At 47.2% G+C, this 21,703-nt stretch overlaps 1 pseudogene; it reads left to right on the top strand.

Moving 5' to 3' along the window:
* The first annotated feature begins 2,848 nt into the window (after positions 1 to 2,848).
* Positions 2,849 to 21,015, top strand: LOC129145566 (class I histocompatibility antigen, Gogo-OKO alpha chain-like; annotated as a pseudogene).
* Positions 21,016 to 21,703: the final 688 nt, after the last annotated feature.

The following is a 21,703-nucleotide window of genomic DNA, read 5'->3' as shown; positions in this document are numbered from 1 at the left end:
CAGTCATTATGAATTTATTGACACTTGTTCTGTGACCCAACAAGTGGTTTATTCTGGAGGCTCTTCCATGTGCACTTGAGAGAAGACTGTGGAGTGCGCTGCCTTGTAGATATCTATTTAGCCCTTGTGATCTAATGCCTCACTTAGAGCAATAGTTTCCTTGTTGATTTTCTGTCAGGTGATGTGTCTTTGATGAAAGTGGGGTTTGAGTTCCTTTACCACTATTATGTTGCTGTCAATATCTTTTTTCAGATTTGTTAATAGTTGTCTTATATATTTTGATGCTCCTTTATTTGGTGCATGTATATTGATGAGTGCTATGTCTTCCTGATGTAGGATTCCTTAATCATATGATGTTCATCCTTGTTTGTTACTTTTTTTAGCTGGAAGTTTATTTTATCTTTTATGGCATTTGGGGGTGCCCCATTTTCTTATGTTTTCCCCAAGAACTTTTATTATCCTGTCTCCTGGAGACAGCATAAAGTTGAGTTTTGTTTTGTGGTACAACCAGTCACTCTGTGTCTTCTTCTTTGGTGAGTTCAATTCATTTACATAAAGGGTGATTATGTGATGATTTATTACTGTCCTTTTGTCTTTAGTTAAATCCAGCCAAGAAATGTGTATCATCTGGGGAGGGTGGTGACGTCTCCAGGGTCAAAGCCTCGTAGGTCTCCTGGTCAGTTTGCAGGATGGTGTAAGGCAGGAGGCCCAGACATTAGCCAGGTGGTTGGAGTTCAAACCTAAGCACTGCTATAACCACCTAGTCTCCATGTCCTTGTTTCTGAAGGATAGTGTGAGGGTGGCGTATCAGGACAGTATCCATACCCAATTCTCAGTCATGGGAAGGCATCTCCGAGGTCACACAGAGAAAGTAACTGCTGAAGACACATAGTCTGCCTGCCATCAGCTCCCTGAGCCAATTCTGTTCCTGTGCCCTAATCTGGCTTTCAAGACCCAGCTCCCATGTCCCCTTCCTGCTGATGGAGGAACCTCCCAGCTCTGCCTTGGCCCCCTCTGAGGCAAGCTACTGTAGCCCTTCTCTCCTCATGCACCCCAGGCTGCTTGTCCTCCTGGGCGGGGTCATGTGGTTTTCTGTGACCTTAGCACCCTGTGGAGTATGTTCCTGGGCAACAGCATGCATTAGGCTAGGGGACCCAAAATGCCCGCTGCAGGTCTGTGTTAGCAGAGTCACCTTAGATGTGTTTAGAGAGAAGTTCCCTGGCCTGTCCCCAGAGGCAGAGAGTGGACTCCAGCTGCCCAGGGTTGGGGAAAGGAAGGTGGGGTGGTGCCCATGGGCCCAGGCCCAGGAAACAAGGTTGTTGTGGTGATGGAGATGTTCTCAAGTTAGATTATGGGATGGTTGCCCTGCTCTGTACTTACCAAAAGGACATGAGAGGTGAGCCTTCAACAAGTGACTTAATGGTCGTAAGTTATATCTCAATAAATATGCTTTAAAAATATATTAAAAAATGGGTCTACAAGTTACCTGTGTCTCTCCTCCACTGTATCCACATGAAGGCTTGTGGGGCAGGAAACTGCCTCAGCCCACGAGGAGCTGAGCACAGATGGCTTCACTGCACAGATGCTCTCAAAGAGCCTCCTCTGCATGGTCCTGAGTCACGTGATGAAGTGCTGATGTCATGCTGCTTCTTCTGTGATGGAAGAGACTTTTAGGGGCCTTCGGTGGGAGGCAGTTTAATTTTCATGTGGGCAGAGTGGGAATAATTAGTGTCCACACGGTCTTCTGTGTTGGTTTTCAATTTTCCATCAATTCTGTGATACACAGGAGGGGAGACAGTTCCCCCTGTGCGTGTGTCTGACTGGCTGGCTCTTCCTCGTGAGGAGAATGAAGCAGAAGGGACGTGCCACGTCACAGAGTCAGGCTTACAGGGGCTGAGACTTCCCGCCCGGGCTCCCCTCCTGGTCACTCTCTGGGTGACTCCCTGCACATGGTGACACTCAGCTAAGGGAATGCCCACAGGACAAGGAACTGAGGGTTTTCTCCAGGAGCCACATGCATGAGCTCTGAGGCAGGTCCTTCCACACTGATCATGGCCGTTCAGATCCGCCAACATCTCGTCCCCATCGTAGCCTCTTGGACCCAGAGCTGGAGCCTCTGAGTGAGGCTCCTCCTGCTGCCTCCCCCCAGAGACTGTGCCAGATGCCAAGTCTTTGTGGTTTAGCTTCTAAGTTTGGAGTGATTTTTTACAAACTGTTACTGGAATGCAGCCATGTCAGCGGTGGGAGCGGCAGGACAGTGGTGTTTTCCACCTGCTGCTCCACCACAAGGCAGTTGTAGCAGTTGCTCTTCAGAGCTCAGTCACCGCCATTTGTAATGGGCCAATCAGGTGCCACCTGATTGGTGCTAAATGGTCCTCTCAGACTTGTGGGTGAAAGAGGATAAAAGCCAGGGTTTGAGGAGCTGAGGAGCCCTGCAAGAGAAAGGAGACCATGACTCCAGCCCTGACCCAAGCCCGCAGAGGAGAGATGACACCAAAACCCCTGGAGAAAAGATGGGTCCAGCCCCGAAGAAAGAAGAAAAGAAGCATCCAGCAGCCGCCCTCCGAGGAGGGAGAGAAGCCTAAGGACTCTGTCACAGGCTGGGCCTCAGTCCTGTCCCTGACATCACTTGAGAGGAGCCCAAAGGCCCTGGGCCTGGCACCTCAAAGAGCGGTGTGTTGCTGGTGTAACCCAACCACTCACAAAGAGCCTTAACACTGGGAGTCTCTGACACCGCCTCTGCGGGACCAGTCGTGGCCATCACTACTGGCCAACGCTGTCCAGCACCCCGGTGACCTGTGGTGACCATCACTGATGCTCCCTGGGTGAGGCAGCTGCCACTCGTGGGCACAGTGAGTGCTTTGTTTCCCCTGTTTGTAAATAAACCCCACAGTGGTTGTTCCTGGAGCCTGAGGTCTCCTGCAATTGTGTGTGCAGGTGAGACCCACAGACAGTGGCCTGTCCTCTTACCAGTCACTGTCCTTTATTGGTCTGTAGCTCTTGGTTTTGGTTTTGGGCCTTTTGGCCTTTTAGGGCCTTTTAGTGGATCTCTGGTCTCAGAGCCTGGGCAGGGGGTGACCATTCTTTCCATCTGGCCTCCTGTCCTGTGGCCTCTTCATGGCCCTCTCTGCCCCTGCTTCAAACCACTAGAAAATTCAGGCAATAAAGTCATCAGTGGCTGTTTTCTCACAAGAAACAGTGGAGGCCAGAGAAGCTGGAGTGACAGTCAAGGTCCTGATAGAAATAAGGTGTCAGCTAGAATTTTATGTCTCCTGGAAGTTTCCTTCAAAATAAAGTTGATTAAAAATTATTTTTACTGTTTTTAGATTCCATTTAATGTTGCTGTTCATTTCCTTTTCTTCACGCGATCTCCAGAGCGGTGTCTGCGGGGTCACAGCACAGAGGGCCTGTCAATAGCCTGGAGCTGTTAGCAGGGCTGGCTCTGACCCGCCTGCAGGGAGAGGGGCCCTGGAGCCCCAGAATCAGCCCCCAGGGCTGGTCCTCCAGGGCAGCCCAGGCCTTGCTCTGCCCTCTTCTTGGCTCCCTGAATCTCCCTGACACCCCAGCATTGGGAACTGAGGGGGGATGTTCTGTAACAGGAGGGGGACTCCCCTTAGTCATCTGTCCCCGGCTCTCTCTGCTGCGTCAGGACCTGTAATAGAAAGGAACTTTAATACAATTAGTGTGCAACAAAGAAAAGGGAAAAAATAAATTTCCAAACCAAGCACCCAAAGTTACTCATCCCCTCGTGGGTAAATGTTCAGCCACACAGGGTTGGCCCAGAGCAGGGCGTGAAGGCTTGTTACAGTCTAGAGCACCTTCCCGTGGGAACCCTTAGAAAAGGGTCAGAGACAGGCAAGGCTGGAAAGAAAAGAGAAAAACCAAGATAAATCTGCCATTGTCAGCTCTCTCACCCACGTCTGTGTCACCCAGTCCAGGACCAAGAAGCAAGTGCATCTTCTTCATGTCTCTCTGCTCCATATGCCTCCTCCAGGTCTCCTCTTGGCTCTTTCCTTTCTCCAGTCTCCTCTCCAGCTTCTCCTCCCTGCTCAGCTCCACCCTCCCTTGGGTGGGACAGGGAACCTGGATCCTCCCCTGGGGACCCCCATTACAGTCCACTCCATCACCAGCATGTGCGTGTGTGTGGGTGATACCAGCCCTGCAAGGACAGGCCAGGCCCCAGATGTGCGCAGTTCCGTGGGCAGTCACAGGCCAGCACTGCTGCATCCCCCCAGGTGAGACAGACGCTCCAGCCCCTCAATGAGAGCCCGTGTCACCCACACAGACCTTCCCCCCACAGTGTCCCCTGTGCTGTCTCTTCCCTGCCTGGTCCTCTCTGGCTCCCCACTGCACCCCTTCCCACCTCTGTCCCCTAAAGTCCCCATTTCCATCCTCTGCTCTCTTTTCCAGGAGTCTCCCCATCTTCCTAGCCAGTGTCCAAGGAGCAACCTGTCCCCCAGCATAGGGACCTGCTGTCCAGGTTCTAGGGAGCAGCACGGGACTCAGTAGAGGGACTCCCATAGTTCCCATCTGTGGGGTCCTAGAGCTTCAAGTGAGGTGTGTCCCTGCCAGGGCCTCTTCCCCCTGCAGGAGACAAGACTGAGATCAGACCATAACTGACAGAAACAGGAGCTGCAGGGCCTATACCTGGGGAGACTCAGAGCAGATCACGTCAACAATCTGTCTCCTCTGGCACCCGGGATATGCCATTGTTATAATTATTTTTATTTATTCATTTATTTTTATTCTTTAAAATTTTTTAAATTTTTAAACAATAGCTGCTTCCCCCTACCCCCTCAGATTGAGCCCCCATAGATTTCCTTCCCCAACACACCCATGCACTATCACCAGTCCCCTGTGCTTCTCCCTCCCTCCCTCTGATCCTCTCCCTCCTCCCCTGCAGAATGTCTCTGATTTATAATTGTCTGTTTTTGCTTTGTTGTGTTTTGTACTGTTGTTATTTTTTACACTGATGTCTTATTTTGTTCCCCTATGTTCTTGCTATTAGTGACACCATCCAACCATCCAATATTTTTCTTTTTTCTTCTGGCTTATTTCACTGAGCATAATTCCTTTGAGCTCCATCCACGTTGCTGCAAATGGCATGAGTTTATCTTTTTTGATTGCCGAATAACATTCCATTCCACATCATCTCGATCCAGTCATCTATTTTTGGGCATTTGGGTTGTTTCCAGGTTTTAACTATTGTAAACAGTGCTGCAATAAACATAGGTGTACAGGTGTTCTTTGGAATCAATGTGTTTGTGTCCTTTGGATAGATCCCTAGGAGTGGAATTGCTGGGTCGTATGGTAGCTCCATTTTCAGTAGACTGAGGAACTTCCAGACAGCTTTCCACAGTGGTTGGACCAGTTTGCACTCCCACCAGCAATGTAGGAGAGTTCCTTTTTCACCACATCCTCACCAACATTTGTTGTTGCTTGTTTTTTTGATGTGTGCCATTCTTACTGGTGTAAGATGATATCTCAGTGTGGTTTTGATTTGCATTTCCCTGATGATAAGGGATGTTGAACATTTTTTCATATGCCTGTTGGTCATTTGCATTTCCTCTTTGGAGAACTGTCTTTTAAGTTCTTCTGCCAATTTCTTGACTGGATTGATTATTTTGTTTTTGTTGAACCATGTGAGTTCTTTGTAAATCTTTGTGATCACTCCCTTATTAGTTGGATGGAGTGCAAAGATTTTTTCCCAATCAGTGGGGTGTCTCTCCGTTTTGGTTAATGTCTCTTTTGCTGTACAGAAGCTTTTCAGTTTGATGTAATCCCAGGTGTTTATCTTTGCCTTCACTATCACTGCTTTGGGTGATGAGTCTTTTAAGATGTTTCTGAGATGTATGTCTTGTATTGTTTTACTTATGTTTTCTTCTATATATTTTATGGTTTCATATCTTACATCCAGTTCTTTTATCCATTTTGAGTTGATTTTTGTGCACTTTGAGAGGTACTGGTCTAGTTTCATTTTTTGCATGTGGAGGTCCAGTTTTCCCAGCACCATTCATTGAACAAACTGTCCATGTTCCATTGCATATTCTTTGCTCCTTTGTCAAAGGTTAGTTGTTCATATAAGTGTGGCTTTATTTGTGGGCTCTCTATTCAGTTCCATTGGTCTGTGTGTCTGTTTTTGTTCCAATACAAAACTGTTTAATTATTATGGCTTTGTAGTATAGCTTGAAGTTTGGAAGTGTGATACCTCCTTTCTCCTTTGTTTTCACCCGTAGGACCTTGGCTATTCATGTTTTTTTGTAGTTCCATATGAATTTCATCAGTATTTGTTCTATTTCTTTGAAAAATGTCATTGGGATTTTCATTGGAATAGCATTGAATCTGTATATTGCTTTTGGGAGGATGGCCATTTTAATAATGTTGATTCTTCCAATCCATGAGCAGAGGATGTCTTTCCATTTCTTTGTGTCTTCTTCAGTTTCTTTTAACAGTGTTTTATGATTTTCTTTGTATAGGTCTTTCACCTCTTTTGTTAGGTTTATTCCCTAGTATTTGATTTTTTTGGTTTCAATTATAAAAGGGATGGTGTTCTTGATTTCTTCTTCTTTTGAGTGATTGTGTATGGGAATGCTACTGATTTTTGCGTGTTGATTTTGTATCCTGATACTTTACTGAATGGGTTGATTATTTTGAGTAGTTTTTCTGTATTATATTGAAGAGCAGTGGTGAGAGAGGACATCCTTGTCTTGTTCCTGATCTTAAAGAAAAGGCCTTCAGCTTTTCGCCGTTGAGAATAAAGTTGGCAGTGGGTTTGTCGTAAATGGCTTTTTTCATTTATTTTTTTTAATTTAAATTTTTTTTATTTTTATATTTCCCAAACAATTGCAACCCCTTTATTTTGACCCCAATCCCTCATTTTAAGGTATGTTCCTTTTATCCTGAGAATTTCAAGGGCCTTCATCATAAATGGATGTTGGACTTTTTCAAATGCTTACTCAGCATCTATTGATTTGATCATATGGTTTTTATTTTTCTTTTTGTTGATGTGTTCTCTTACACTGATCAATTTTCATATGTTGAACCATCCTTGTGCCCCTGCGATGAATCCCACTTGATTGTAGTGTACTATCCCTTTGATGCATTGTTGGATTCTGTTGGCAAGGATTTTGTTGAGGATTTTTGCATCAGTGTTCATTAGGGAGATTGGCCTGTAATTTCTTTTTTTTGTGCTCTCTTTGTTTGGTTTTGGTATTAGTGTAAAGTTGGCTTCTTAGAACATATTTGGTAGTATTCCTTCTTTTTCAATTTTTTGAAATAGTTTTTGTAGGATAGGTACTAATTCACTGCTGACCATTTGGTAGAATTCATTTGTGAAGCTGTCGGGGCCTGAACTTTTATTTTTGGGGAGTGCTTTGATTACTGCCTCAATTTCGCTGCTTGTAATTGGTGTATTTCATTGTTCTATTTCTTCTTTGTCCATCTTTGGATGATTGTATTGTTCCAGGAATTTGTCCATTTCTTCTAGGTTGTTGAATTTGTTTGCATACAAGTGTGCATAGTAATCTCTGGTAATTCTTTTGATTTCTACTGAGTCTGTTGTGATTTCTCCTCTTTCATTTATAATCCTATTTATATGTGTTTTCTCCTATTTTTTTCTTTGTGACCCTGGCTAGAGGTTTGTCTATTTGTTTATTTTTTCAAAGAACCAACTTTTCGTTTTATTGATCTTTTGGATTGTTTTTTTTTAATTTCCATTTCATTTATTTCTGCTTTGATTTTTATTATTTCCTTTCCTTTACTGGCTTTAGGGCTTTTTGTTGTTGTTGTTCTTTTTCTAGCTCTTTGAGATGTGCGATTAGGTTGTTTCTTTGAGTTCTTTCTTGTTTGTTGATGTGAGCCTGTATTGCTATATATTTTCCTCTTATTACTGCCTTTGCTGCATCCCATACATTCTGGAAAGTAGTATCCTCCTTGTTGTTCAACTCAAAGCATGTTTAAATTTCTTCTTTGATCTCCTCATTAGTCCAGTAGTCCTCCAGTAGTGTGGATTTCAATCTCCTTGAAGTGGGAGGGTTCCTTGTTTTCTGTTCATGATTTATTTCTAGCTTGATGCATTTATGATTGGAGAAGATAGTTGGAATGATTTTGATCTTCATGTATCTGTTGATGTTTGTCTTGTGGCCCAGTATATGATCAATTCTGGAGACTCATCCATGTGCTCCTGAGAAAAATGTGTACTTGGATTTTTTTTGGGTGCAGTGTCCTATAAATGTCTGTTAAGTACATGAGTTCTATGTCTTTATTTAGGACTCTAATCTTTGTTTATTTTTTGCTCTGTTGATCTGTCCATTGGTGAGAATAGGGTGTTGAAGTCTTCCACTATATATGTATTTTCTTTAATGTCTGTTTTCAGAGCTGATAATAATTGTCTAATATATTTCGGTGCCCCTTCATTTGGTGAGTATATGTTGATGAGTGTTTTAGCTTCCTGATGTATTGTCCTCTTGATCATAATGTAGTGTCCATGTATGTCTCTTTTTACCTTTTTTAATTTGAAGTCTGTTTCATCTGATATAAGTATGGCTGTTCCTGCCTTCTTTTTTGGTCCATTTGCTTGTAGGATTGTTTTCCAACCTTTTGCTTTCAGTCTGTGTTTATCTTTTGTGGTAAAATGTGTTTCCTGGAGACAGCAGAAGGTTGGGTTTTGTTTTTTAATCCAGCCTCCTACTCTGCCTTTTTATTGATGAGTTTAATCAATTTACATTTAGAGTTAATATTGATATGTTGGCATCTGTATTTGCCATTTTTTTTGTGATTTTATTCCCTGCTTTATTCTGTTCTTCTTGTTCATTCCTCTGTTGGTTTTGGCTTTAGGACTTCTTGTAGAACTTTTTGGAGTGGGGTTTAGTTGTAATGAATTTCTGGAGTTTCTGTTTGTCTGAGAAGGTCCATATTTTTTCTTTGTAGAGGAAGGAGAGCTTTGCAGGGTAAAGTATTGTTGGTTGGCATTTGCTGTGTTGAAGTTTGCTGAATATGTTACTCCATTCTCTTCTTGCCCGTAATGTTCTTTGGAGAAGTCTGAAGTTAACCTGATTGGTTTTCCCTTATAAGTTACCTGTTTCTTCCCCCTTGCCAGTTTCATTATTTTTTCCTTGTCTTGGAGTCTTGCAAGCTTTACTATTAGGTGGCTTGCTGTAGTTTTCTTTTCATTGTGGTAATTGGGAGTTCTTCTCACTTCTTGTATGTCTATATTCGTCTCCTTTTTCATGCTTGGGAAGTTTTCTTCAGTTATCTCCTTGAATAATTTCTCTGTTCCTTTGTCTGTCTCCTCACCTTCTGGAATACCTATAACTCTTTCATTTCCTCTCTTCATGGAGTCTGATAATTGTCTAAGAGTATCCTCATACTGCTTCATTTGCCTTCTCTCTCCTTTTCTCTTTTGGCTCTTTTTATTTCTGTATCTTCGATAGTACTGATCCATTCTTCCATTTCATCAATTCTGTTTTCATTGCTTTTCCCAGAGTTCTTTATCTCCTCTAGTAATCTTTTAATCTCCTGTGTTTCTTTTCTTTCCTTTCTTAAGGTCTTTATTTCATTCTTCAGTTCAGTGATTATTTGTTTCAAATCATTTTTTTCCTTTTCATTTTCTTTCTGTTTTCTAATCATGATGATCATTAATTCTCTATCTGATAGGCCGAGAAGTTTTCCATGTCATTGTTGAGCTCTGGTGACTATATTTCTTTTTTGTCATGTGTCCTCCTGCGGGCTTGCTTGGTTATTTGTATTTTTTCTTCTCCCTCTTGTTCGCTTTCTAATCAGTTCTATGCTTTGGGACATTGTGTCACTGGTGTTGGTGGGCATCTCTTTGGAGCGCACCTATAGGAGTGTCAGAAACTGTTTACCAGACTGAGACTGGCACTGGTAGACTAAAACTCCACCAGGGTGTTGATGCTGTGTTGCTGGGCACTGTCCCTTACAGTTCCCTCCCTCTGTATTTACTCAGTTCCATCAGGGAATCAGCTAGTTGGTGATTTTGTTCTGGTCACAAGATGGTGCCAGAGATTCGTACTTGCTGACCTGTGTGTTTTCCCAGTGGTTCTCTGAGAAATGGAGGAGGTGCGGAAGGGAGCACCTCAGCACAGGGGCTCTTATTCAAGCTGGGTGATGTGTCTGCTCCATGTTCACCCGGTGCTGTGCCCGCAGCTATATGGATCCCGCGCCCTGAATTTTGCACTCTAGGTCTCAGTTCCAAAGCTATCAGGTCCTAAACTCTGGCTGACACCCTGTGCAGTGCCAGCTGCTATGGTGAGTCCCATGCCCCAGATCCTGCACCTTGCTCTCAGTTCCAGAATGGGGTCCCACTCCATGCCTTATTTCCCTTCTTACCCAGTTTGCGTGGCCCACCTTCTCTTAGAGCTTAAGGGTGTTTTTGGGATCCCTGGTTTCCAACTATCAGGATGTTGGTGATTTTGTTCTGGTCACTAGGTGGTGCCAGAGATCTTTGCTAGTGTCCTTTTAGAACTGTTTTTTTCCCCCATGGGTCTCGGGAACAGAGTGGGGGTGGCGTGGAGAGCCTCAATGGCATGGGTGTGCTGTGTGTGCCTGGTGCCCAGCTGTCAGGGGATCCCATGCCCCAAATTTCGTGCCCCGGGTCTCAGTTCCGAAGCCCTCAGGTCTAGGACATGGGCTTTAGCCCAGTTCAGTGTGCGCAGAAATGGCGCCTTTTGCACCCTGCTCCCATGTCTGGGCACCTGGTTTCTGATTACTCAGTGAGGGACATTCACCTCAGTGAGGGCTCCTGCACATCTCCCTACAAACCTAGGTCGCGGGCATGGGGACCTGGGCAGCCGCAATCCGTGTATGCTTTTTGAGCATGCCACTTTTCTGCACAAGCTTGCCAGCTGGGCTTGGACTATTTGTAGGTCTCCGTGGAGTCCTTGTTCTCCTCTAATGGCATAAGGAGCAGTTCGCTTACATTCGCAGCAGTTCCGGACAGGTTCTCCATAGTTCCCATTTGCGGGGTGCAATAGTTCCCTTCCACTCACAGTCCCACTTGATGTGTAGTTTGTTCTCGTTGTTGTTGTTTTTTTCTTTCTGTTGGGCAGAGTGGACAGAGTTGTGGTTGGGGGAGGGTAGCTGGGTACTGGGCTTTCCTCTCTTCTCCGTCCTCTTTTATGGCAACTTTCCTCTTCGGGAAGTTTGGCAGAGTCGCCTGTTTATCTTCCGTGTCCCAGTTCTCACAGGGACCTGCCGCTTTTCATCCCTATTAACTTTTTCTTTATGGGAGCACTTCCTTGCAGTGTTTCCCCGTCGCCATGTTGGCCTCAACTCTGTTATTATTTTTTAAAGATTTATTTTTATTTATTTATGCATACAAGAACTGGGGTGTAGGCCAGAGGTGCAGGGGGTGAGATGATTCACCAGAGACAGAGTGGGGAGCAGAACAGGCAGACTGACTGAAATACACTGCTGAGGGGAGCAGCAGATGAGACAGGAGAGGTAGCTGCGCCATGTGGGTCAGCTCCCTGGCCGGGGATTGATCGCGTTGCAGTGGTTGGCAATAGCTTGATAGCACTGAGACTTGAACCCCTGCCCCACTTGAACCCCTGCCCCACCATACCATTATCATTCATAAGTATTATTGAAACAATTTATCACTATAGGGTAAATGGTTTTCAGGCTTTTCTGCCCTCCTCGGATTAGGATTGCCCTGCTTGTTACGTTGTTATAGTTGTCTTATTTACTTCTGTGGGCCTTGACTGCAGTATTGAGGTATTTTCCCAGCAGAAGCTGAAGCAGAAGCAGGAGAGAGCCAGGAGAGAGAAGGGGAGAAAGATTGCCAGAGAAGCCCAGAGTGGAGACTAGCTGGGGGCTTGGAGGCCTACTGGCGTCCTGGCCTCCCGGCATTCCTGCCTGCCATGTACCTGGTTGCTGCACTACACGTAAAGCTCAATAAAAGCTTGAGAAAGCCACCGAGGGCTCCAGGACCCCTCCTTTATCCAGTCTGCTTGGATCATAGGTGAACCAGCACTGTGGCCATCTTGCCGCTACAATCACCATCTTACAATGCGCACAGAGCAACTTTATTGCTCACAGCGACTCTGGAGGCAAAGGGGAAAATGTGACTTCTCTTCCCCAGCAGAGAAGTGGGTTTCAGGAGGTGGGGTCTGTGGGTCACTTGCTCCCTCAGGTAGAAGAGCAGCCCTAATGGCGCCCTGGAGTTGACCTTACCCCTGTGTCTGCAGCGTCCACGTGGGGAGAGGCATCTTTAGGCGTCTCTGCCCTTATTGGTTGTCCATCCTCACTGTCTGTGGCTGTAAAGTCCATGTCTGCCTGATGTGGACGCTGACTGTGGAGACGACTGATTGGAGGCTGGCTTGGAATGTGGTTATGTGATCTTGCCCCAGGAATGGGACAGAAAGGCAAGACCAACCATCAGTGTATAACATCAGCCTTGCAGTGAGCAGGGGTGGGCACTGTAAAGTAACCTGGCTTGGGTTGGCATCGATGCCAGTGAGGAGGACAGCTGACCAGTAGGTTGGGGTGGAAAACAGAGCAAGGCTGAGCAAGTGGCCCCTGTATTCACCAGGAAGGTGATCTCTCTCTTTGTTGTTTATGGGGTCACCGAGGCTTGTCCTTAGAAATAGTACATGGGGGAGCCTGTCTTACCTCTAGGCTCCTTTAGAGAAGGTCTTTTCCTCTTGCACTGGGGTCTTCACAGCCAGAGCTTGTGGTCTGTTTGTCCTCCAGTCTGGCATGTGGTTTGGGCTGCGCCTACCTCTGTAGAGAGTGGGACAGTCCCTCTTCCAGCGCCCTGTGGGATGGCACAGAGGGCATGGTCCTGGGCGGTTTCTTTGGACATTTGTGGCTGAAATGTCCTGGTTCCTTGAGGCCCTTTTAGAGGACAGAAGATTTACATTAGTTTCCCAAAGTCCTTGTGTTTCACTTGGTCTCATGAGAACAAAGGTAGCTTCCCCATCAGCTGCTGTGAGTCTCTCACTTTTGTCTCCAGTATTTTCCTTCCTGCCTCAGTTGTGGATTTAAGAATTGAAATTTATACTCCCAACTTCAGCCAGGATTTCTTTGTTTTCTAGTTTATGAGCTGGCCAGGCAGGAGCTCAGAAGATCGAGGACACAGTCCAGGGTTGAGCAGGCAGTGGAGGCCTCATTACCCACCTGGAAGAGAATGACAGGAAAAGCACCCCCTTTTTTGTTATCTCTGACCTGTAGCCAAAAGGCACCCTTTTTGGGTCTCGGAATTGTGGGGGGAAGGTTACCTGACCCCACATGTTGGAGGGCAGAGATCCCGTGGATTAGTCACCCTTACCCATGACCAGCAGAGTCTTGTCCTGTCCCTATTCCTTTCCATGAGTCTGACATGTAGTGGGGCACCTGCCTGGAGGGCGGGTCTTAGGGGCTGGTGAGATGCCAGGACATGGAGGAGGAGCCTTTCCCAGCTTCCAGGACAATATCTGTGGGTGCCTGAATGGGGGAGCAGGGAAACAAGGAGGGGATCTAGGGGCCAGTCCAGGGGGGACAGGAAAGCTGTGAAGACAGACTCTGAGGTGGACTGGTATAAGGTAGATAGAGGATAGAGACCACCACTAATCTGTTCCGCGAGGCTGTCAACCCAGCAGAAATCTCGGCTCTGTCTGAGTTTTCAATGTCTCCTCAGTATCAGCTCCCAACATGCTCACGCGTCTGCTTCTAGGAGGTTCTGCAGCAGCTGCTCTCTGGACTTGTCCTTGTCCATCTCTACCGACACCTGCATCGATTGAGATGTGTCTTGTTAGCGTTTTTAATGTGCTCCTTGATCAGAATCACGTCTTCTTTCAGAAAAGTTGTTTCCTGTGTCAGGGCTTGGGCACCACAGAGCACGGGGGCATGTTCTGAAGGGTCTGGTGACTTGCTTTGTCCTTTGTGCTTTAGCTCTTGGGTGAACAGCTGCAGCCTCCTCCCCAGGGAGGCTTGTCACTGCCTTCCTGGCAGCCTTTCTAGGGCCCCTGATGATTGCCCTGCTCTCTGCTCCTTCACATTGAAGTTTTAAGCAAGCATCTTGGGAAGTCCCTGCCCACACCACCCAGGCCTCTTGCCCAAGCCATGAGAGCTGGCTCTGAGTGGCAAGAGGCCTTAAGGTGATCTCTGAGATCCACAGCACAGGCATTTGCCCCTGGCAGTCCCTCTGGCAGGTTGTTGAGATACACACCAGGATCCAGAATTTGCATCATTATGACCTCCTGAGAGCCAGCAACAGCTTAGCAGTGAGTAGACCAGGATGATTTTCTTTCTTGGATTGATTTTTTTTTTTTTTTTACTGGCCCTGGAGTTATAATTATCTTGTTCCCTCATGAGCTTAGTTCCTGTTGTGCTCATTCCTAATCACCCCTAAGACCACCCCAGGGTCAGAATCTCCATGGACATATCACACACACCAGCTATTCTGCCTGCTTCCTCCTGGGCAGACCCCTGTCCCACAGCCTCAGTCCTGCCTTCCAGGGCCTGGGGCCTGCTCACCTGGACAGGGCTGAAGGCCCAGATCCCTCACCTCACCCTTGGCCTCTCACCTGTCCCTGTTCCCCTCTGGTTGCTTTTCCCATGTCCTATTCTCAGTGTCCATCATCTTTGTCTCCCCTTTGCCCACTAGTGTCCTTTGCCCACTAGAGGGGGGACATGGAAAGTAACCCCTGAGACCACCAACAGCTGAAGTGAATGTCTGTGCCCCCAGCGCCTCCCTCACCTGGACCTGACATGGGGTCTGGGCTGTATTCCCCTGAGAATGGGGCAGGCCTGGCTCCAGGGTCTTCTGGCCTCCAGGCCTGAGTTGTCTCTTGAGGACCCCAAGGTCTGTCCTTCTCCAGCCTCTTTCTGAAAGTTCCTGGGGCGGGTCATGGTGTGGGGCTGCTCATCCTCTGTAGGAGGAACCCGGGGAGGACACTCAGCGTGCACATTTTATCTGTGAGTGCTCAGGGATTTTCTTGAATTTTTTTCATCATTTCCACTCTCCATTCTTTTAGACATTTGTATTATTAACTAGTTGGAATTTCCTGGTCGATAGACACAGTTTCTTTTAGGTCTTCTCTCTGCTAGAATATAACCAACTTTCCCTATATATGCATAAGGAATCTACCTCTCAATGAGTGTCTGAAATCCGTGTGGGTAACGAGGGTGCGTCTCCTGAGCTAAGGAGTGAGGTGGGGCCTAGGACCCCAGGAGAGAGGAGGGGGTCACATGGCAAGGACAGGGTGGCTCATATGACGAACACCGGATATTCTACGATTATGTTTGCCCTGACATATAGGTAGGTTTCTTGGATATAAAGCTCATTTCTGGTAATAACCCTAATTTAGGATAAGACCACCCATTTTCATACCAGGTAGTTATAGAAGTGGTAACTGTTTCCTAAGATGAACCCCTGATGAACATCAGATGGAAATAATTCAAAAGCCAAAGTGGCCTGTCTTGGGGACACCTTTCTGAACATTTTGGGGAGGTCTGTCTCCTTCAGCACAAAATAAATGAGGGAAAAGCAAATGAGGGTGAGGATGGGCCTAGGACCAGGAGGCAGTTTATGCTACAGGTCTCTTCAATATGATTGCATCCTGGGGCAGGACATGGAGGGGTGCTAAGGGCAGAGGGGACAGGCTGGTCTATGGGGCTAGAGCACATGTGTCGTGCGGGAGTGACAGCTGTGGGAAGATAAAAAATCAAATTATGCTTAATTTGTTTTTAATATTTTTTTTTCAGCTCTTGATACTATTGATAATAGAGTTAGGGCTTCTGCTTCTCTGCTTTCACAACAAACATGCTCCTTCCTCTCAGCACAGAGCTCAGGTCGGGTTTACACGTGTCTTTGTCACCTTTATTCAGTGTTCAACTCTCCTGACAGTGCAAGCTCCATGTCTCCAGGGTCCTCTCTCTGCTCCCCATTGTATCTGCAGGGGAGGCAGCTTGGGGAGGCAGGAGCCAGCCTGGGAGAGGGATGCTGGGAAGTGAAGAGGAGGCACAGGCAGAGAACACTTGGGAGATGCTCCCTGGTTTCCTGAGAAAAGCATTTCTCAAAGTGTGGTCTGTGGAGCCCTTGAAGTCACCCAGAGCCTTTCATGGGATCCATGAAGTAAAACTATTTTCAAAACATCACTTAGACACCATTTGTCTTTTCACTGTTTGGCATTTGCTGGTAAAATTTAGTAATAGTGGAGCTTATAGCACCATGCTGAAGTAGTGATTCTTCACCAGCACTTACCTGCAGAGACAAACATTAAAGCCAGTTTCATTTGAAAATGTCCTGGGAAAAGCATTAGAAGTTATCTTCATTATTGCATCATCCTCAACTCCACATTTTAAAATATCTGGTGTGCTGACCTGGAAGGACACATGGAACACTTCTGCAGCATCCCCAAGCACTGAGTCTCGAGGAAAATATTTGTATGAGATGAATTAGTGCTGGTGGCCAGCCTCGGCAAAATGTCGTGTCAGGGGTTCCTGAAAGGATGAGACGGCCTAGGCGACATGTTAAGGGCTGAAAGGAAGGGGATGAGGCAGACCCGCACTCTTCTTTTTGGTGCAATTCTCTCCTGCTGAGGGGCTCAGCAAGTCTTTATTTATTCATTTTTTGCAAGCAGAAAAATCACATCATCATGTATAAAACAGAGACAATCAGAGTATTCTATTCCCATGGACCTCTCGCTCTGCCAGGACTCAGCTAGACGGTAGCCTTCAAGGTTAATAGATAAAAAAACTAAGCCTTACACTAAAACTCATTATTTCAGCTAGACAATTACCTAAGACAGTTGACAGCCGTCGGTACACCCCTATCAGCTAAAGCCTAAGCATCCAAAGATTCTTTTTATTCGCGCCGGCCTTCAGCTATCAGAACTTTTTCTACCTAGAAACTCCTTAACATAAATAACTTCATTTAAAAACTTTCCCAAGAAACTTCTGGAAAACAGGAAACTTCTTAAAAAAGCAAAAGCAGGACTTACTGTAATTGTTGTGCTGGATTGCTTGTCAGGCATGTACAATAAATTGTCTCCCATTGTCAAGTGGGCCAAATTGTGTAATAACTAATTTCTAAACAGATACTTTTCCGTGCCATTTATTTACAGTATGCTGATATATATATATAATTTATTGCCCAATGTACTTTCTGATAAATTTTTCTTTTTTTATGACCAAGAAAAAAAAATGAAGGGGTGCTAAAACTTCAGCCGCATGGTGTGAGGCTCTTTGAGCTTCGGCCCCATGGTATGAGGCCCCTTTTCTTAGCTGCTTGCCAGTGTCTTACCTGGCTGGGGCAGCAAGGCCCCCTGCAGCAAATTAGACTCTTTTTATTTGTGGGCAACACCAATCTTACCTGAGGGATAAATGACAAAAACTAAGGTCTTTTAAATTTGGTTAATTAGCAGACACTTTTCTCAAAATGATTGTGTTTCTTTTTTTTTTTTTAAAGTTTTTTAAAAATCATTTATACAATAGCTGGGATACAGGCCAGAGGCACAGGAAGGTGAGAGGCTTCATCAGAGACAGAGTGGGGAGCAGAACAGGCAGACAGACTGAAAGCAATGCTGAGGGGAGCAGGTGGTGGGACAGGAGAGGTCTGCAGCGCCATGTGGGAATCTCCCTGGTCCAATAACAGCGCTGCAGAGGCTGGGGACAGCTTCACAGCACTGTGCTCAACCTGCTGTGCCACTGGAGAGGTTGAATGTCTGTTTCTTGTAGAAAATCAACAATTGGCAACTGACAGTAATTTTGCCTGATAAAATATAAGTTCTCAGATAAAACCAGAATTATGAAAAAATGAGTGCATCAATACTTGACAATTTACAGTACAAATTTTTCTTTTGGGATTTGTGATTAAAATATAAAACTTTTTTTAATCATTTGATTCCAGTGTAATTAACACTAAAAATCTATGTAACTTAGTGAAACAATGTATCACCTTAAAATATCATGCATTAGCACAAGTTCCAGCCAGTATGCAAGAGAGGCCTATGGAAATGTAACAGAAGAGGAAATAGTCCATGAAATTATTTCAGGTTTCACTTTGCAAGTAACCTTTGAGAAACTACCATCTGTACATTTTAATTCATGCTGGAATATTCACAATTATCTGAAAATACTCCTAGTTTCTTCATTCCTCCACCTGCTGCTTCTCTCAGCCAAATCCACTCCTCCCTAAGGTGGGGAGGGAATTTTGAGCCTCCCCTTTCTGTGGATGTCACCCTGTCACAGCATCATGTCTCCCTCTCACAGGCTCTGTGGGGTGGTGCAGCCTTGCTGACCCCACACTCACCCCCATTCTCTCCTCCCATTTCCTGGGGGTTTCCAGGGAAGACAATCAGCATCATCCTGCTCCAGTTACAAAATCTCCAAGGACCTGGACTCCTTCTCCCCAGGCCCCTGGATGGGAGTGTGATGCCCCTCACCCTCCTGCTGCTGCTCTGGGCGCCCCTGGCCCTGATGGAGACCTGGGCGGGTGAGTGCGTGTCCAGCTGGACACTGTTGCTCCAGGAGGGAGGAGCAAGGAGCCCCTGCGGGTGCAGGACCCCAGGAAAGGCTCATCTCCCCGCAACCTCTTGTTCCCTTTCAGGCCCGTTGTGTTCTGGCCCTTCTGTCCCTCCCGCCTCCTGAGTGCTCTGGCCCTGAGTCTGGGCCCTTCTTGGCCCACCCCCTTTTCACTCTCACAGCCCCGCCCCTTTCTCCCTCCAGGCCATCTCCCTGGGCCCTGGGCCCACGCTGAGAGGAGGGTCAGCCCCGGTCTCCCTCCCGCCCCCAGGCTCCCACTCCCTGAAGCTTTTCTACACCGCCATGTCCTGCAATGGCAACGGCAACCACAACCACAATGGGAAGCCCTGCTACATCGCCGTGGGCTACGTGGATGACACGCAGTTCGGGCGGTTCGACATCAGCTCTCTGGGCCAGAGTGTGGAGCCGCGGGCGCCCTGGGCGGGGCAGTGGGGGCAGGAGGAGCAGGATGAGGAGACTCGGAACCAAAGGAACAGCGCACAGTGGTTCGAAGCGCTCCTGGAGACCTGCGCGGCCGCTACAAGCAGAGCGAGGACGGTGAGCTTCGCGGAGCGGGGCCAGGGTCAGGTCACCCCCATTCCCACCATGAGGCCGGGATGTCCCGAGTCTCAGGGTCCACAGACCCCTCGAGGCCGGTGGATCTGCCAGGACCCTCCACAGGGAAGGGACTGTCCTGCCGGTTCTTTCAGTTTAGGTTTATTCAGGGTGGGTGGGGTGACCGCGGGGTGACCTCCGGGCTGACCACAGGGGTGGGTGTCAGAGTCTCACACCCTCCAGAGGATGTTTGGCTGTGAAGTGGGCCCAGACCTGCGTCTTCTCGGCGGGTATGACCAGTACGCCTACAACGGCGCGGATTCCATCTCCCTGAGCGAGGACCTGCGCTCCTGGACCCCCGCGGACTCGGTGGCTCAGATCACCCAGCGCGAGTGGGAGGCGCAGGGGAGGGCCGAGCACGTCAGGCACAGTGTGCAGAGCAGGTGCTTCCTGTGGCTCCTCAGATTCCTGTTTTTGGGGAAGAGGTGCTGCAGCGCGCAGGTAAGAGGGGCCCAAGGCCTCGGACCTCTCCTGGCGCCCCACAGGGAAAACGGAATAATGGGCAGAACAGCACCTGCTTTCTGGGCAGAGAGGGAGAGTCCCCTGGGTTTCATGTTCTGTGCTAGAGAGAGACTCGCCCAGAAGACACCCCTTTTCTGGATGGTTAAGGAATCCAGTCTCTCCTGAGGGAGGGAGGCCATCCTGAAATAACTTCCCTGATCCTTGTGACCCGGCAGCCATCCTGGGAACCATGAGTTTCTCTTTCAAGGTCTTGTTTTTTGGTCTGAGAACATTTCTGGATCTGACTCCTGCCTTTCTGTGTCATGCACCCTCCACCAGGTCAGGAGCAAAAGTCTGTGTTCTCCTTAGAGACCTGCATCCTCCTACTGGGCTCTCACCTGATTATCCCAGATTCCCCAGACTAGGCTGGTTTCTGGACTTTTTGTGCTTCCTGCCTCCAAACCAATTGTGATGTCCATTCTAAGGATGGTCAGTGAGGCTGCTTCAGTATCCACAGAGGAAAACCAAAGTGTGAATTTTTGACCATTCCTCAGATCCCCCCAAAACACAAGTGACCCACCACCCCACCTCTGACCATAAGGTCACCTGAGGTGCTGGGCCCTGGGCTTCTACCCTGCGGACATCACCCTGACCTGGCAGCGGATCGGGAGAACCTGACCCAGGACACAGAGCTGGTGGAGACCAGGCCTGGGGGGAATGGAACCTTCCAGAAGTGGGCGGCTGTGGTGGTGCCTTCTGGAGAGGAGCAGAGATACACATGCCTTGTGAAGCATGCAGGGCTCTTGGAGCCTACAGTCCTGACTTGGGGTAAGGAGGGGGATGTGGGCACTGAGCTTCTGCTCAGAGGAATCATGAACCCTTTGGGAGACCTTCAGATGGTCAGGATGAGGCTGGGTTCAGGGTCTCACATTCCCTTCCCTTCCAGTGCCCCCTCCTCAGTCCTCCATCCCTACACGGGCATCATTGCTGGCCTGGTTCTCATTGGAGCTGTGCTCACTGGAGCTGCTGTGGCTGCAGCTGTGTGGTGGAGGAATACGCACTCAGGTAGGGAAGGGAGTGGGGGATCTTGTCCACTGGGGACTTTCATGTCCCAGAGAGAACTTGCCCTTCCTGGTTACTAGGGAGTATGATCCACACATGTGTTGCTCATTCTGGAGCTGATTGCAAACACTCACTCTTTGTAAAGCACTTATGAAATGAATCACCAATTGTTCACCTTATAACTGTGGTGATGACATCTGTTTCCAGGAAATGTCACAGGGGAAGGACCCAGCTGAGGAGAGACTCCAATTCCCTTCATATCCATTCTTCATGTATCCCAGTCCTGACCTGGGTCTTCAGTCACAGTTCTAGAAACTTTCCTCTTGGGGAATTCTTTAGGGATTCCTTAGGACTTGTCACCTGACTCCTCCTTTGTCTCACATGATGTTTCTCCCATAGGGGAACACACAGTCAGCGACAGTCAGGCAGCAGGTAAGTGTGGATCAGGGGTTGGGTCCTGAGACCCGAGGACAGCGTAGAGGGAACTCTAGGGAGAGTCACCCTCATCAGTTCCTCTGAGGATTATCTCTGGGTGCTGACCAGGTCTTTTCTATGCTTCCTCAGGCAACAACAGTCTCCTGTACTCTGGAGTCTCTCACCCCCTGGGACACCCCAGAGGATGGGTCCAGGTTGTGGGGAGCTTTGAGTGGGACAGTCTTAGGATGCAGAAGACTATTGAGAATGTTATCACTTAATGTAACTCACCAGAATTTCTTCAATATTATTTTCCATCGTAGAATGAGAGCTCTGCCTTGTGTGAGACTGGATGTTATAGGATTTCTCTCACCCCATTTTGTAACTTCAGGATCCTCTTCTTTATTTAATTTTATTTGTTTTCTAGCTGTCAGTGAGTGATAGAATTTTTTTATTAAATCTATTATTTATTCTCTTACATCATTGTTAATTTTGTATAATATTTGATTTCTCTCTCAGGTGTAGTCCTTATAGTTCTCTCACCACCATAGCACCATGATCCATCACTACAGTCCCTTGTGCTCTTCCCTCCCTTGTTTGGAACCATCTCTCTCCCTTTCCCCTGCTGTAGGCCTCAGATCTAGGATCAGGCTGCAAGTTTCTGTACATCCCACATATAAGGGAAACCATCTGATATTTATTTTTT

This window comes from Talpa occidentalis, unplaced genomic scaffold, assembly GCF_014898055.3.
Source record: "Talpa occidentalis isolate TD23 unplaced genomic scaffold, MPIMG_talOcc4v2.1 talOcc4.1228, whole genome shotgun sequence".
NCBI classification, from domain to species: domain Eukaryota; kingdom Metazoa; phylum Chordata; class Mammalia; order Eulipotyphla; family Talpidae; genus Talpa; species Talpa occidentalis.
This window is presented reverse-complemented; position numbering and strand designations above follow the sequence as displayed.